Genomic DNA, 13,255 nt, shown 5'->3' on the forward strand with positions numbered 1-13,255 from the left:
ATATCTTCTCCATCATCCATGGTCTTTTCCATTTTGGCTGTTATTTTTTTCTCTTCCTCAACTAACTTATCAAAAGGTCTCTCAACACTTTCAAACTTATATAATTGTCAGCAGAGATTTCCAGCGTTTGTACTTGGGTTTGTTTTCATATATCTTTCTTCCTAACTGGCATTTTTTCAGTAGCATTTTATTTTTTCCATATACACATAAAGTTAATTTTCAACATTCATTTTTATAAAACTTTGTGTTCCAAATTTTTCTCTTTCCCTCCCTTCCTTTCCTCTCCCCTCCCCAAGACAGCAAGCAATCTTATATAGGTTAAATATGTGCTATTCTTTTAAACATATTTCCATATTTGTCCTGTTATGCAAAAAAAAAAAAAAAATGACCAAAAGGGAAAAAAACACAAGAAATAAAAAAACAAAACAAAAAGGTGAAAATACTATGCTTTGATCCACATTCAATCTCTATATTCCTCTCTCGGGATGTGATTGGCATTTTCCATCCCAAGTCTGTTGGAATTTCCTATATTGTTGAGAAGAGCCATATCCATCACAGTTGATCATCACATAATCTTGTTTTTACAATGTACAATGTTCTTTCATTTGGGTCTACTCACTTTGCTCAGCATCAGTTTACGTAGGTTTTTCGAGACTTTTCTGATTCAGCCATTCTCCAACATGGACATCCATTCAATTTCTGCTAAGGTATAGTGATAGAGTGACCAGCCTGAAGACTCATATTTGTCGGTTCAAATCTGGCCTCAGAAATTTAGTAGCTGTATCACCCTGAGGCTGCATGTAATTCCATCCACTAGTCTCAGTTCTTCATTTGTAAAATGAACTGTAGAAAGAAATGGCCAAGAAAACCCCAAATGGTGTTAGGAAAAGTTGGTCATAACTGGAAAAACAATAACAAAAGACTGATAAGGTCTTTTTATCATAAATGCTTTTATCTTACTTTGTCCAGGGACTGATTTTTATATCACTTCCTAGTCATTTCCAAAGTAAGTCACCTGCACTTGGGTCATCCTCCTCATTCCTCTTCAGTTGGATCCTGAACTGTGCCTCTGTGATTCTACTAGTGTCCTGATAAGTGAGCTTCCGACTTACCTTGCTTAGAATCAGGCCTCCTAGCCATTTCTAAACCTTGCTGCCCAGTGCCTTCCTCTTCCCTCTTCTTTATTTTTCCCCTTTATAAATTCCCTATCAAAACGTAAACTTCCTAAGGACAGAAACTCTCTTGCTTGCTTGCATTTTTCTTTCTTTCTCCCCTGAACACTTTGTGCAGTACCTGGCATAGAGGAAGTGTTTAATAAATGTTTTTTCCTTCATTCATTTACTCAAGGACAATTACTAGAACTTTCTGGACTCTACTTTTCTCATTTATTATGTGAAAAGATAGACTGTTTTGATTTCTAGGATCCTTTTTCCCCTTTTAAATTCTATGGTTCTGTTAACTGGTTTTTTTTTTTGCTTCTAGTGCCTGAGAAGCACTGGACTGTTAAGTTTATGCAATTGAATTTCATACCTTGACATTCAGCTTTCATACTGTGAATTTTTTGACAGATTATTTATCTCTGTTCTCCTTATACCCTTCCAAATTTTAGGAATCATAAAACTTCAGTATTCCACCCCTCTTCCTGCTAGATAAGTTAATGATACTCCTGCTTGAAGGGCAACATAATTAAAATACTATATTAAGGTAGTATATGTCAGAATAATTACCTTTTTAAAGCTATGATGCACTGTCTGAATGTTATGCTCACATTATCCATAATTAAACCATTGAAAGATATTGTTTCAAGAATATATTTGTAATGAAATTACTATATGTGACAACTTAGAATTGAATGGCTTTGGGAGGCGATATCAGCATTTTTTTTAACCATGTTTTTAAATTGTTTCCAACATATAGAAAATGATGTTTGTTTTTGTAGGAAGACAGCAGAAACCTAACTTTTTTCCTATGTTGTTAATATTAATTACAGTTGTAGAGTTATATTCATCTTTAATTCACTATTAGGCAAGAAGAAGTGGTTTCAGATTTTTTTTAAATGCTTTTTTGCTGCTCTGATCAGTCAAGTCTATCTAATTAATATGTTTTATTTCATTTTACAATGCCTTTGCCTTGTAAGCTCTATGAGGGGCTATGACTTTGAGACTAGTGGGACGAGTTTGCTTAACCAGCCAAAAACCTCAACAGCCATGCATTCAATTCATAGGCATGTCTCAGGATTATTGGAGCAAGAATATCATTGTCCTTCAGCCTTTAAGGATTCTTTTTGATAGCTTCTTTATTTGGGAGAGGAAACACAAAAAAGATGACTAAGAGAACTCTATTTAAGAGACTTCTGCTTTCCAGGCCCTCACAACTAAAATCAGAATCATTGGAGATCACCTGATCTAAGTCCCTTACAACCTGGCCCCAATCTACCTCTCGAGTCCTACTATATGTCTTTTTCCTTCACATGTATTATGGTTCAAACAGGCTTTCTTACTGTCCCTTATTCATATTACTCCATCTGTCACTTTGTGCTGGTATTCCCCTACCTAAAATGTGCTTCTTTCTCGTCTCTACCACTTAAAATCCCTAGTTTATTTTCAATCTCAGCTCAGACATTACCTTGTATAGGAGACTTCTGGTTCTCCTCTCACTTCATTCTCCCCCTGCAGCTACTCCTTCTTTCTTTATTGTATATACCTGTATATGTTGTTTCTTCTCAGCTAAAAGTGATGCTTCTTGGTCAAGCTGATCAGCTTTTGTCTTTACCCTCTGTCCTCAGCAGTGCCTGGCACGTAGTGCAGCAAGCACTTGATAAATACTTTATTGATTGATCAGTTACCCCACATGTACAAATTAAGTTCCAGAGAAATCAAGTCACCTGAGCAGGAGAATCCTGCCTAATGACAGAGTTGGAGCTAGAATTTAGATCTTTAGAGTCCCAGTATATGATTCTTTTTAAAAACAACCTCTGCAGTATCTTGTAATGAAAACAAAACTCTTGAGTGTACTTACTTAACTTCAGGGATAATTATATAAAGAGAAAAGGAGGGTATCAATTCAAACTTCTCTGGACAGAATTTTTTAAGATGACTCAAATACTTTCTAAATTCTATGAAATTAAGAAAAGGAGAAGTATATTGGGAAATAACTGATATAAAAGTAAAAGATAAAACTTTTTTTTTTTTTTTTTAAGAAAAGACACAGGAATTCAATTTATCTCATGCTAAATGCTTGTTTTAGAATGTAATCCACTTTCTCATTATCATGTGATTCCTGTAAAAATATATAATTGACCAAATAGAAGGAATTCAGAGCATCTTGGTAATCCATATAATATAGGTCAAAGTGATTGGAACCATAAGAACAATATACACAATTCTTGTAATAAACAAAAATAGCATGCTGACCTTATTAATTTCACATATATTAATTGCAAATGCTGATTTTAATTACAGAAAACAGGTCACAAATACTTTCCTTTCCATAAAGAGGTGAGGTAATCCAGTACCCTTTGTAGTCAGGATGAGGAACTTTATTGGGAAATAACAGATGTAAAAGTAAAAAAAAAAAATTAAAACTATTTTTTTTAGAAAGGACAGAGTGTGTTTTTATAATAATCTTCTTTTATCACCTGGTTTTCAGAAATAAATCATGGCAAAGAGGAGGGATTTCCTGTACAATAATTTTGTTTTATTCATGCAGTGAATGCTAGAGAAAATAGACCTTTTCCCCTTTGGCATGCTGAGTACTACATCTTGAATATTAAAACTAATCTTTTGTATTGAAGAGTTAGTCTGATATCTTCTGTCAATATTGAATTTTTAAAAATCTCAATATTTGACGCTAACAGAATGTTATTAAATATTGAGAGCTACTAAAATTTTTAAAAATTCAGTGTGTTCCAGTTACTGAATGGAGGTAGTTTGGGCAAGAGGATTGGGATAGGAATAAGCGACTCCCATAAGCAAGACTTCTAGACCCATAAACCTTAAAGAAAAGAAGATCAGAAAAATATGCAGAAGATGAAGTGCCTTTCCAAAGAGGTTAAAAACAAATTAATTTTTGTTTTATTTTTGGTGACTTTTCTTCCTCTTCCCCTTACTCTAGATTCCATTTAGTGAAATGTTTTTAACACCCAACTCTAATGCTAGAAACTTGATTTGTAGTCAAAAGTAGGATACAGTAGCTCCAAACCTAAATCCTAAAAGATTGCCAGTTAAGGGTGTGGGGGGAAGGAGGGAAAGAAAAGAAGGGCAGTAGATATAAAACTTAGCTACTCAGTGAACCTTCTTTGAGGTTTGTATTGGTAAAAGTTAGGTTATGTAATTTATATTCTTGAAGATTTCCTTATGGGAAGAGCATTGGTTTTGAGAGTCAGGACCCCCTGGTCCAAACCCATGTTAGACACTCGTTAGCTGTAGAACTTAACTTGTCATCCCACTTGGGTTCCTCAACCACAAAGTAAGGGTATTAATGCTTAACTTACCTCACAACTATGGTTGTGAGCAAAATGCTTTGTAAACCTTAAATATGAGCAACTAGTAGCAGAGCCTTTTTCTCCCTGTTTGGATCCATAGCCCATAATTAGAAAAAAAAAAAAAAAGATGCAATTAGCATTTTTGAAGACTAAAGGGGATTTTAGAGATTACTTTTTGCTGTTAAAAAGAAAAAGTTTGACATTTTCAAATTCTCCAACTTAGATACCATAAAATAAAATGGGGGGAAATATCTGTTCATAAGTGTGACAGTGTAATATCTGAATAGCAATATACATAGTATTATGACATAAATTTGACTGAAATTGCCACTAAACTATTATTACCTTGTCATTTCACTGGTTATGTTATCTTTGAATTCTCAGCATTTGGGGCAGAAATGTCTGCCAGTGCTTTGGCTATTTTGCTTCTAATCTATTTACAGTAATAACTATTAATGCCTTGTTCTTTTAGATTTCAGGAATTAAAAACTATGTCTTTCAATGGCTTGGAAATTTTTCTAAACCAAAAGGAAAATAAGAGGTAGAAGTCCAATATTTAAGATCTACTATATTTATGGTTTGGTGTCTGCTCATTCATAAGTAATATAACAGATAATAAGACCTATAAAGTGGAAGAATTGTAAGCAGAATATTGATGTAAAGGCATTTTAAATTCTACTTCCAAAACTAAGCACAATGATATTATACTTATCTACTTTTTTTTCCTACCAATATGAAGGAAAAACTGCAAGTAGGAACAATTATGTGAAACTAATTTAAGATAAATTTAGTCTAATATTCTGTCAGAGCTTTCTGTTTTGCATTTATATGAAAAAAATTTACTTAAAAATTCCCTGGCGGCAATCTGTGCCATCCATCTGTAACTAAAAGTAAAATAAACCTTTGAAACTCTGGAAATATGAACATCTAATATAAACTAAATTTATAAATTATTTCTACACTAATATAGGGCAAATAAATCCTTTTCAAATTTAGTATAGTTAACCTCTCTAGAGATAAAATTTCTTATAGTTAAATCTATCCTGCACATTGTACTTAAGGTATTGACAGATATAATTTAAAAGCACTATTAGTTACTATTTTTCAGAACCAATAGAAAGAGAAATCACTGAAAACTAGAAAATACATATAGTGAGTATTTTTTTTTTTTTTTTTTTTTTTTGCTAGAGAGAGAGGGGGAGAGAGAGAGAAAGAGAGAAATGTGAGAGGGCGCAAACATGTACTTAAATTATAGACCTGTCAAAATAACGTGAGTATATGGAAAGATGTTTTAAACAAAAAAAATCTCTTGGCAGTCATCTGAAAGAGCCTTGTGATCCAGGCAACAACGCATGTAATTTTCTGAAAGACCAATCACACCTGTCCAAATTGCCTGCCTTCTACAATAGTATACCGGGCGTTAGACATGAGTAACAAACATCTCCCAGATGAGTGTGTTGGCATCATATTAACAGTTGGAGCTGAGGAAGATTGGATATGATAAAATATAAAATATCTGCCTCAGAGTTTGGATTATGGGGCCAGGGCACAGTTAGATCCTTATGTAAACAGCACTGTTTTCAAAACACACTATAATGAAAACTCAGAAGGCTAGCTAACACCACTGACAGGATCTATACCTGGAAAATTTATTTATTCATTTCTGCACATTTGTAATGTGACTTTTAAAATTATGCCATGAGGATTGATTGAGAATTGGAGATGTGTGGGTTGGAGAAGAGAAGTTTCAAGAGGGGCTATGACAGCTGACTTCCATTATTTGAAGGATTACCACATAGAAAAGGTATGATGCTTGTTCTTCATGGCCCCATAGTGCTTAACTAGCAACAATGGGTAGAATTTGAATAGGCAGATTTAGGGAAACTTCTTAGCAGGTGCTAGTGATTATAGCAAAGAACTCACTTCTTAGTATCAGGATTGACTTGTTCCATACATTTCCTACCTCACCAAGAACTGAGTTTTGCTGGAGCCAGACTTTAAGGAACTGATTGTTAAATTTTCATTTATTTCTCAGAAATTGGCAAACACAATAAATTGGGCCTTGATTTATTGTTTAGTTGATTGTCTGGACTTATGAATATGATGGTTTATGATGGAATATGATGGAGAAAATGTCAATAATGTCAATAATTCAGATTAAACTTAATTGTTGTGAATATTTTTGAAAGCTAGTTATTAAACATTTATCAACACACCTCTGAATAATAGAGGTCCTATTACTGATCACAAAATAGAAAATTTTGATTATATCAAATTAAAAAACCTTTGTACAAACAAAACTAATGCAAACAAGATTAGAAGGCAAGCAACAAACTGGGAAAACATCTTCACAGTTAAAGGTTCTGATAAAGGCCTCATTTCCAAAATATATAGAGAACTGACTCAAATTTATAAGAAATCAAGCCATTCTCCAACTGATAAATGGTCAAAGGATATGAACAGACAATTTTCAGATGATGAAATTGAAACTATTACCATTCATATGAAAGAGTGTTCCAAATCATTATTGATCAGAGAAATGCAAATTAAGACAACTCTGAGATACCACTACACACCTGTCAGATTGGCTAAGATGACAGGAAAAAATAATGATGAATGTTGAAGGGGATGCGGGAAAACTCGGACACTGATGCATTGTTGGTGGAGTTGTGAACGAATCCAACCATTCTGGAGAGCAATCCAGAATTATGCCCAAAAAGTTATCAAACTGTGCATACCCTTTGATCCAGCAGTGCTACTACTGGGCTTATACCCCAAAGAGATACTAAAGAAGGACCTGTATGTGCCAAAATGTTTGTGACAGCCCTGTTTGTAGTGGCTAGAAACTGGAAATTGAATGGATGCCCATCAATTGGAGAACAGCTGGGTAAATTGTGGTATATGAATGTTATGGAATATTATTGTTCTGTAAGAAATGACCAGCAGGATGAATACAGAGAGGACTGGCGAGACTTACATGAACTGATGCTGAGTGAAATGAGCAGAACCAGGAGATCATTATACACTTCGACAACATATTGTATGAGGATGTATTCTGATGGAAGTGAATTTCTTTGACAAAGAGACCTAACTGAGTTTCAATTGATAAATGATAGACAGAAGCAGCTACACCCAAAGAAAGAACACTGGAAAACGAATGTAAAATATTTGCATTTTTGTTTTTCTTCCCGGGTTATTTTTACCTTCTGAATCCAATTCTCCCTGTGCAACAAGAGAACTGTTCGTTCTGCAAACATATATTGTATCTAGGATATACTGCAACATATCTAACATATATAGGACTGCTTGCCATCTAGGAGAGGGGGTGGAGGGAGGGAGGGGAAAAAATCGGAACAGAAACGAGTGCAAGGGATAATGTTGTAAAAAAAAAAAATTACCCTGGCATGGATTCTGTCAATATAAAGTTATTATAAAATAAAATAAAATATTAAAAAAATAATAGAGGTCCTTAAAATATTCTTGAAGGTGAAAATCCAATTGATTTCATATTTAAACATCATGCTATGAAACTGCATGTTGGGAAAGGAGTAAATCTTATCATGAGTAGAAAAATGTGAGGGATTCACAAGGTGACTCTTGAAAGAGCTCAGTAAGTTCAGCTTGAATGGAAAAGAGAAGATTTATTGAATAATTGAAAGATGTTTGATGTGGTATGTTGAGTTTTGCTGAGGGGCATGAGGTTCAATGGGCTTTCCAGAGACCCTCAAGACATTGTATTCCATAGAAAACAGTCCATGCATTTGACGTGGTCTTGATTGTAGTTCTCTTGCTACCTTCAGTTGTCAGACTGCCATAGTATGGATGACAAAGGATTGGTCACAGGAAAATACAATGGAGAGGGAGTACTGACTTTGAAATCAAAAGACTTGGCTTCAGATGAGATCTCTGACACCACCCATTATGGACTTCAGGAAAGTCATTTAACCTCTCTAGCCTAAGTTTCCTCATATGTAACTTGAGAAGACTGGACTAGATGGCCTCAGAAATTCTTTTTAGCTGAAGATCCATGAAAGAACAGTTAGGTGAGGTAGCACAATGGATTCAGCACCAACCCTGAAGTCAGAAGGAACTGAGTTCAAATCTAGCCTTAGACACTTATATTTCCTAGCTGTGTGACCCTTGGCAAGTCACTTAACCCCAATTGCCTCACCAAAAAAATAAAAATAAAGATCCATGAAGCTTTCTTTCAGGAACCAGTGAAGGTGGTAGGAAATGAAAGGGGGGAGTTCAAAACCAAGGATTGTTAAAAGAAAAAAGGGGGAATTGGTTAACCCAAGAAAGCAAGCAGAAATAGGGATCTCAGGAATAGCATGCTATGCAGATAAATGGATATGTAGTTGAATAGGTTTAGTTGAAATTTGCAGCATCCTTCTAAATGGGAACATGAGAGTTCTATTATATGGAACCTTTGCCAGTGTAAAGCAGGGCTCCTTAGGTACTTCTCACTGGTGATTGCTGTAGGAGTTTACTAATTGCCATGAGCAGACATGTGAAAAAATTTTTTAAACACTGACTCACCTTTCAAAAGATTGTAGAGTGATCAACAGCACAACAGTTGGAGCAGACTCTTTAGGAAACATCTTTGCTACTGTAGTGGTTCTTCACAGTCAGCACATCAGGAATGAATACCTTTCCCTCAATCTTATATTGCAGCTTCAAGAGAAAGAACAAATATCAGTTTCCTAGATTTAAAAGATTTTGACATAGATGAGGACACCGGCCACTAATGAAGCCCAGAATTGCTGTTATTGCTAGTAGAAGTAGTTTTTTTCTCTCTCAGGCTACACTCGTTCCTTTGACCTTCATTCTTGCCAGGATCCAATGACCTGGACAATAGAAAAACCCAAAAACAACCATTTGAAAGAAGTACAACCATTCTCACTTGAAGAATTTGACTATGGTTGTGTGTGTTGCTAACCCCCAAATTCTCTAACAGAGATGAAAACAATTATAAAAATGTCAGCAGAATAGACTGAATAATTGACATGCAAGCCAAAGAATCAAATACCTGATTTGTAATAGTATTTTTTTTTGTTTCTTTTTCTCTTGTTTTTATCAAGCAAAATGAAACTAAAAGGCAAAAGTGTGGTCATACCTTTAAAAAAAAAAAATTGATTCAGGCTGAATTCCCAGTCTTATAGCCAGGGTCCAAAGAATGAGCTTTAGCTCACCTTCTTAGACTTAACTTTTTGCCTACCTGCACTTTGGGATCTTTGGGTTGTCTCTCATGCTTGTCTGATAAGACAGGAGAAGGCACTAACATTAAAGAACTTCTGGGGGATGGGGGAAATAGCTAATATTTGAAGAAAGCCAAAGAAGGCAGGAGGCAGAGGGAAAGGAGAACATTTCAGGCATGGAGGCAGCCAAACAAATGCAGAGTTGGGAGAATGGAGTATCCCTCTTATTGGAATAGCAAACAGGCCAGTATCACATATGGATCTGTAAATAAGAGTAAAATGTATGGAGACTGGGAAGATAAGAAGGAGTCAGGTTGAGAAAAGCTTTAACAGCCAAATACAGGATTTTTATATTTGATCCTGAAATAAATAGGGAGCCACTGCAGTTTATTGAAGAGAGAAAGAATATGCCATGATTAGAATTTTGCTTTAGGAATATCATTTTGATAACTGGACGGAGGATGGAGTACTGTGGGAAAACACTTGAAGCAGGGAGACTGATGGAAAAGGGAGTGAGGTGATGAAGGCCTGTACTAGAGAAGGGGGAGCTTCAGAGGAGAAGATGGTGTTGTGAAACGTCAGAGCTGTTGTGAAAATAGAAATGAGGAAGATGTCAACAGACTGGGTTCTAACATAGTAAGTACTTATTATGTATCTATTGATTCTTCCTTGTAGTCAGAATGTCAAAAAAGATTTTAGAAGTTGTTGAGTCCAGGTACTATTTCACAGATGAGGAACTGAAAGTCACTTGCCCAAGAATGAACAGCTATAGTTTGTGGATCCAGGATTTGAAACCAAATCTTGTAATGCCAAATCCATTATATTCTATGGTATTTATTTTTTGGGAAAAAAAAAAAACAGAAAGATCAGAATACAGCTCTTAAGTCTATAGTATCTTTCTTTACGTCCTAGTAGATGTCTACAAATATAGTATGAAAGCTACAAGAAATAAAGATGACTACCACAGTGATTTGTATGCTGCATAGTGACAAAGTGTTATTTTATGAAAGAGATTGTAAAAGTTAAAGTGCAGCTGACCCTAAGAGTCTACTATTCTCCTGTTTTCTTGAATTTAGTTATTGCTATTGTTTTTTCAGATTCTTCTGCAGATGTTGGAGAGGCTGATATTAGCTGTTTTTTCCTTCCTCTGATCATGGCGGGAAACTCAGAGTAACTTGGTCAAATTGGGAAGTATATAGTTGGTATAGCTTTACCCATCACCTGTATACAGTTCAGGGACTGAAAATGTGTTGGTACATTTTTCAAATGCAGCTCAGCTTCAGTCATACTTACAAGATTTTATATAACATTAAATATTGCTCCCTTACCTCCACCTTGCCAATATAAACATGTTTATGCTTTTATCCTTTGCTCTTAATCCCCTTTTTTTTTTTTTTTGCACCAACAGCCAAACCTGGTTTTCCATTTTTTGTGTCAGATTCTTCTAGTTAATCATCAGTATATACTGCCTGTATAATTCACATGTTCTGTAGTTAGCTTTAATAATAGTCAAATTCCTTTATGTTCCCTGTTGTTGTTCATTCATTTCATTCATGTTTGATTTTTTCTGACCCTTTGGGGTTTTCATGACAAAGATATTGGTCAACCATTTCTTTCTCCAGTTCAAATGTGGAATCTGAAACAAACAGGGTTAAGTGACTTGCCCAAGATCAGATAGCTAGTGTGGTCACATTTGAACTGACAAAGATGATTCTTCCTAATATTAAGTCTAGTATTCTATTCATCATGCCACTTAGCTGCCCTATGTCCATGAATCCCAATAAAGATTCATGCATTAATATGCCATTGTAATTATTTGCTAAGATCCCACTACAAGGTAAATATATATATATCAAAGATTTCAAAGATGGAAAAGGGGTCTCTTATATATGCCAAAATCAGACTTTTAAAAATATATCTTTTTCAACAGCAAGGACATTATTGATCTAATTCTGACAGTTATTGAGATGTTTATTCTTCTATTCATTTACTTTTCAGGGGGAATATAAAAGGCTTGTGTAAATAATCTGAGTAGAGTTGTTCATTGTGGTACTTTTTTTGTTTAAAGAACTGAAAATATAGTAAATTCCCCTTGATTAGGGAATGACTAAAGCTGTGGCATATAAATGACTTGTGTTGCATAAAATGATGAATATGACAAATATAGAAAAACATAGGAAGACTTGTTTGAATTGATACAAATTAAGTGAACAGGACCAAGAAAATATAAAATATTTGTAAAAACTATAACAATGTAAATAGAAAAAATAACAAAAAATTGAAACTAAATTGTGTAATTACAACAACAAAGTTTGGCCCCAATGAAGAGATATGAACAAATACTTCCTTCTTTTCTTCATAAAAGTGGGGAAGCATAGTATAAAATACATCATACCTGTCAAACTTCTTTGATAATCAAATTTGTTCACCAGCCAACTAAGATTGGTTACTTCTGCTGAATTTGTTGGTATTGTTTTTCTTTTACTCTTTATTATCACCCTAGAGATGGTGAAGAATGAAATTAATGTAAATGTAAAATTAATGTAAAATATAAAAAAAGAAAGATTAATTTTAAAAATGTAAATGAAAAACTGATAAAGGATTTGTCCATCAGTGTTGGAAAATTATATATTCTTCTAGTTTTTTCAATGTATTTATTGATTATTGCTTGTTTCTTTTTCTCTTCCTCTTTTTTTTTTCCTCTAAATAATTTAATTTGTTTTGTAGGATGACTCTTTTGGGAAAAGAAGAGATAGAAGAGGAAGTTTAGATGACATAAAAATAAAAGACATTAATAAAAATTTACTTTACAAAAAAAGGGGGAAAAGATCCCTGGATATACATTGAGCCCTTGTCATTCACATCCCATCCCAACAATTAAAACATTGATATAAGAATGAGTATTCTGCCCTTCTCTAGCCAGATCTAGAGTATTGTAGTCAGCAATCCATTCCAAGAAAGATGTTGATAATGTTTCATACCAAGATTATTTGAAGGAACAAAGTGAGAAGGTGACGTGGAGTAGCTTGAGGGAAGAAAGGGGCTTAGAGTACATCTATTTAATTACTTGAAGGTATAGGGATATATATTGGATATGGGATAGGACATTCAGCTTGTTCTGCTGCATGCCATGGATAGTAGTATCAGAATAGACTCCATCAGTTTTCAGAGAGTTCTTTTTAGGCCACTGAATATGAAGAATGGTGTAAGGGGGAAATTGTCTAATAATTAGAGTTTTCCAGAAATGGGCTTTCTTGTTGGATATACTATACAAAAGAGTTCATATTCATGGACAGGCTGGATTCAGTGGCTACTGAACTTCTGACTGGGAGAGTTCATAACATAAGAGATGATTTCCACACAGAGAGGGCAAAACTAAGCTAAGGTAAACAGGAAGGTGATTTTCCCAGAGAGATCCTTTTCACGTGAACTAGCTCTTCCTTTTGTAGTAAAAATCTTCATTTTTAAAGAAATGCTTCTCCCTATCTGAAGGCGCCATTTCATGTGTCAGAAGATGCAGCTTATGTCTCCATCAGATCTGTGTCACTTGTACATCAATCTCCTCCTTCTATCT

The 13,255-nt window shown here is 34.6% G+C and overlaps 1 protein-coding gene across 3 annotated transcripts in view; it reads left to right on the forward strand.

The window, feature by feature from the left end:
• Window positions 1-13,255, forward strand: part of SLC49A4 (solute carrier family 49 member 4) — a 199,767-nt gene that overhangs the window by 38,183 nt on the left and 148,329 nt on the right. The gene's annotated exons all lie outside the window — the stretch shown is intronic.

This window comes from Antechinus flavipes, chromosome 3 (genome assembly GCF_016432865.1).
Source record: "Antechinus flavipes isolate AdamAnt ecotype Samford, QLD, Australia chromosome 3, AdamAnt_v2, whole genome shotgun sequence".
Taxonomy (NCBI): Eukaryota; Metazoa; Chordata; class Mammalia; order Dasyuromorphia; family Dasyuridae; genus Antechinus; species Antechinus flavipes.